Here is a 5,443-nt window from a genome sequence, read left to right as displayed (position 1 = left end):
AGGTTGATTGATTGAAGTTGTTTTCAGACGAATTCAAGCATTATAAAACATTAGTAATTTTCATGTCATGAGTCTGATATTTATGTTTTCATTTGTCTTTGTTGACATGATTCTTGTCTCCTCTTTATAATGATAGCACTACTAGCACTTAACCGGTTCAAGATATCACTTTGGAATCTTGCCACAATAGTAGGTACACGAAAGTGCCATGTTATATATATACAAAGAGAACCTCATTTTATCCATGTTTAGAAATCTCTAAATTTAAAGTGCGTGCACATACTTTCAATATATCCCTTTGGAATCATAGTTAATAATATGGACCAACTCTCGATAGTATACTACCATACAATTTGATTCTAATCAATTTAGTTCAAATTTATGCATTGGGTGAATTGTAAAAATATTCAATCAAAGACATATCAATTGATCCACCGCTGAGTCTACCCATTTCTCAAAAAAGAAAAAAAAAGAAAAAAAAAGAACTCTGTTTTTTCTTTCATCACATTGTGTGTTTTCATCGATAGATACATCTATTCTCCGATGCATGCATTTTGATTTTCAAGCCATATCAAGTTTGTTTTCTTGATTAATAACTTAAACCATTATTTTCTCTCAACTACTATATATACATAAGAACACGGCACGAATGTGAAAGCCTCTTTAACCTTTTGATTCTTTCTCGTTGGGAAAATTGTCTATCTGATATTACATGCAGCACCTTTCATTAGAAGGAGTGGGGAATTGAAGTTAAGGCACAATTGCTCGTTTGACTTTGTAAAACTAGCTCTTATGGAGATAAGGCTTGCAATCAAACTGCCAAAATACTCGAGCCTCTGTTGACATCAGTCATTGTCCTTGACATTGTCCTTGACTCTGCAACTCACAGAATCTTTGAAATTGTGGATTTATGTCTTCAACATTTTCTGGAGTTGATGTGGGATAACAATTCCGCAAAGAAAAAAAAAAAACTGATAAAAGAAGTTGTGAAGGGATGGCATGTTGAGTTGTTTAGACTAGTGAACGCACATAACCACATTGGACATTCGCTGATAATATCTCGACCGACCTAGACGTAATGGAGTCTGTGACCAAATTGTAATCAACATGTGTATTTTCTAATGTTTCTGGAGCAGCTTTTCTTATGCAGAGGGAACTTGAGTGGTTTCAAATTTGTTCTCTCCATATGTTTGCCTCCCTTTTGTGCTTTTTAATTGACATTTACATTGATAGGCACCTTTATGTTTCTGAAGGTAGTGGAAGCTGGCAGCTTTCCTTCTTTTAAATGGCTGAAATTTCTAGATAACAAAATAACATACTAAAGAAGTTTTTGTAAAACAACGCAAAGAGTTGCTCAACAAGGCAAGGCAATGGTTAAAGGATACATCATCATCTTGTAGCCTCATTGCAACTCTCTTCATTACGGTAGCTTTTGCTATGGCTTTTACAGTACCTGGAGGCAACAATGGTAGTATGGGGATCTAGTATTCCTTGAGAAGGGCTTGTTCATGGTATTTGTGGTTGCAGACGCTCTCACTCTCTTCTCCCTTGTCATCTTGGTTATCCTAACTTCAAGCTATGCAATCGAAGATGATCATCTTGAGTGAACAATTGAAGTGGATTCATATCCCAATTACTTTGTTGGCTATCTTCCCTATTGTATTGTTCACAATCCTATAACTTCCCTTGGATATTAAATGGTCGAATCCACCAATTTGCCTTGTCTCTACCATCCCCTGAAGCTTTGGAAACGATCTTTATTATTATGAGACAAGGATATCTGTGGTGTGATCTTTGTTGTACTTGTTACTGTGTGTGAAATGTTTTAAAACACTGGAAGTTTGACCTTACCCATACTCAAAAGTATAAGTTATGCTGCCAAGTGCACTCCTTGTCTCAATGTTTTATTTGTGCACTTCATTGCTCATTGTTGTATTAAGGTGAACCCAAATTTTCCAATAATTGGCAGCAGAACCATTGATATTTCAATGGGGTTCATCCATTCAAATAAGGCAATCATCCACAGAAATTCTCCATACTGCACAAGATTTGTCAAGCTAGAAAGTCTTGCCAGGATTTCCTTCACATGTAGAGGAAAAGCTTACGTCATTGCCATCAGTTCTCCGTCTTTTTGTTTGAGATTTTGCAGGAGATAGAATATACTCCTGCCAGTCTGTTCATCTACCCATCGTCGTGGATGATGATTCAATGAAATCTACCCATCGTCGTGGTGCTGAAATGAAATGGATGTCTCTAACTGTCGTGCTCTGCCCCAAATGGATGTCTCACCCCTGCCCCACCTGAGGAACAGTGTTTAAGACATGATTCATGTTTTATCCATCCAGTCATTTCAGCACAAGATTTGGTGGAATTACTACATTCAGCACCAACTTCTGTTTTTGGAGTTTGCCAAGAGCAGACTTGTTCACACGCCCTTGCAATCACTTGATTAGATAGAGGATCTACAATTGCTGCAGCATGGACCACCTGTAGACGAGAGAAGGGTGTAACAAAAGCAAAATTTGTGCAATTTCCACAACATAAGAGGTTCCCACACCAGCATAAAACAAAATTGGACGCACAATTAGGGAGCAAGATGAAGCACTACATTTCCTTCCCAAAACCTCTATTTTACTACATCTATGCATGAACATTTCAAGGGATAAATGTCTAAAGGACCCAGCCTTCAAAATGATCGGATTGTTCTCCACTATTATAAAACAGTTTTCTTCTCGTTTTTTGGTTCCAAAGTCAATAAATGTGACACATAAAAACTTCACATTCCTGTCGAGTTAATTGCAACAAGTAAATCTCACTTCTTGTTACCAAAACCAAAATGATTCTTGAAAGCTAATGCAAGCTATGGTGAGTCTTCTATGGCTTGACGGGAAAATTGTTGAAAGTGCAAACACTGGAGCAGTTAGAAATGATACTCGTCGAACGCGTACTTGGATGTGCTTTACTTCACATAATACTGATATAAAGGAAAATAAAAGGTAGCACCAAAGGAAGGCCTTAGAGCATGCCAAATTGTCTCACAAAATGTCAAAGCAGTATAACGCTCAGAAAGAAATGATTGCATGAATAAGAGAATTTATTTTCTTTTTTTATTTGGTAAGATGGGGAGGCCAGGTTAGTACTCATATTCAAGAACTCTGAGATCTTGACTAGTCAGAGATATAATTAGCTGCGAACCTGATGAAATCACTCAAAGTTACATTCATTAATCGCAAGTCAAGTGCATACCCCAACACTTACCATATTACCATGAGATTTCGCCAATTCCGGAGCATACATCATAAAACTTACAACTGATTGTGAGTCTTCATCACTAAACCCAGTTATGCCAGTGATATTGCTGCTCTGTGGAATATCAGAAGTTGAGAGAACAAATCAGTAAAGACATAGGGTATGTATAAATGCACATTATACACATGCATATAGAGTAACAGATAATTCCTTGTGATCATTGACAAGAAGTAAAATTAGGAAATGCTAAAATAAAGGCCAAAGATTTGCACAAACTCCATTGAATTGAGTCATGCAAAGAGGTGGAGCTTACATTTAATTGCAAAAGGTGGGAGAGGAGAATGATAAGACTTAAACCCAGCCTAGTGACTTAGAAAGAGTGTTTTCCAATTAACTAGGCAACCCTTGGTCTCTATAGCCATAATTCATTAGCAGCGATTATGCATAATGGAGATGGCTTCATTAGTTATTCCCTGAAAGTAAATTCTCTGGTTTATATATAACCCCAAACTCCTATCAGTCCAGATGCAATCAAAACTAACATAACTCAGCAGAACGAAGTAAAATCAATCACATTCTAAATTTCTAAAAACAAAGCTTATCAAATTTGAGATGGCCACTCAAACTGCAACTCTTTGTAAGTCTTTGGTTTTTAGACTCCAACTTCCAAGTTATCTGCTTGGAAATTAATTCTGAAGGAGGAAAAAAGTATAAAATGAACTCCCAATGCTGCCCAAGAGTATATCAAAATCCATAAGAAAGTTATCCTGGAAAAAACACCTTAACCTGCTCCTTTAATTGAGACAACATTAGAATCAGAGACATCTGCACAGTCGATGCAAATACCCTAAACCAGCAAAAATGTCATAAAACATGATGGCAATATGTTGATCTTAAGACATGAACATGCATTACCATTACTGATGAGAATATTTAAAAGAGACGTACTAGGTTTGCTGGATGGTATGAGGTGGGCCATAGCTTGCACTGTTCTACCCACTCTTCCTTTGACGATGCAACATAGTTGCGAACCTATTGCAAATTAGCATGAATAAGCACAAAGAACAAAATCCCACTTTGCCATCACATGATGAAGTGAAACGACACCATTTTCAGGTTACGTGTTACAGAGAGTTCTTATGTAGCATATCTTCTTATGCTTATATTTGAATTACAAATATAAACTGATTAAGATAAGCATGATATACAGAAAATAAAGCTTTAGAATTTTATTAACAACTAATAGACTTTCCTAATATCAAATCATCTGTGCACTTTGAAAGATTTGAGAAGGATACACACTTCCACCTAACATTAGATAGGATATGGCTTCTTTTAATGCCATAATGAACTTAAAAAGACAAGTTACATGATGAAAAAGAAAAATGATAAAAAATTCAAGAGATGGAAACTTTGTTCAAATTCAGGGTTTGAAAGAAAAATTGATTTATATATACAGTGACATCCTATCCAGCTCTAAAGTGCTATGTTACAGAACCTAATGACATTGACAATACAGATGTTTGCTGTTGCTTCATTATTATCGACCAATAAAGATGTTCCAACTACTTATTCACTTGAAAATGCAGTTCAATGGATGCGCAGACATAATAGAGCAAACAATATTAGTGTACAACAACCAATACCAAGAAGCCCTCTTTGGCATAAATACCCTACGAAGCACTGAAAAAAAAAAATACAAAGACCAAAAGAGATTCCCAAGCGAAGCCCATAGTGGTCCACTTAGGTCATAAACACAACTTTACCTCCTAAAGCAGCAGAAGCAGAAAGGAGATCATCGCAAAAGAACTCCTTTCAGCTAGGCAAAAAAAAAAAGAGGGAGAATTTGTGAATAAAATTTTCTAGAACTTGGAAAAAGGGAAAAGAGAAAAGGCATCAACAGATGTCAAATATACTAGTGGTTCATTGTCAAATATGCTAGTGGTCCATGATAGGGTATGATGCTCGTGAGTAAACATCATTACTCATGGATACCATAACTTGTCAAAACTGTATATGGTTAAAACTGTATGTGGTTCTCTCTACAAGTTATTGAAGATAATGTAAAACATGGGAAAATCAACATGAAATGCTGACAAGAAAACAACCCACTTTTGCCACAAAAGGACTCAACTAATAAGAACTAATTACATCCTTCATGTCACATGGAATTCCATCAAAATCACCATTTTCG

At 36.2% G+C, this 5,443-nt stretch overlaps 1 long non-coding RNA gene across 1 annotated transcript; it reads right to left on the bottom strand.

Annotated features, from left to right (window-relative positions):
- Positions 1-2,297: 2,297 nt before the first annotated feature.
- Positions 2,298-4,282, bottom strand: LOC120289987. The gene is made up of 3 exons (XR_005547788.1): positions 4,198-4,282; positions 3,259-3,363; positions 2,298-2,487 (listed from the first exon to the last, which is right to left on the bottom strand). It is a non-coding gene; the product is annotated as an uncharacterized LOC120289987 (long non-coding RNA).
- Between the last annotated feature and the right edge of the window lie 1,161 nt (positions 4,283-5,443).

Source organism: Eucalyptus grandis, chromosome 11 (genome assembly GCF_016545825.1).
Source record: "Eucalyptus grandis isolate ANBG69807.140 chromosome 11, ASM1654582v1, whole genome shotgun sequence".
NCBI classification, from domain to species: Eukaryota; Viridiplantae; Streptophyta; class Magnoliopsida; order Myrtales; family Myrtaceae; genus Eucalyptus; species Eucalyptus grandis.
This window is presented reverse-complemented; position numbering and strand designations above follow the sequence as displayed.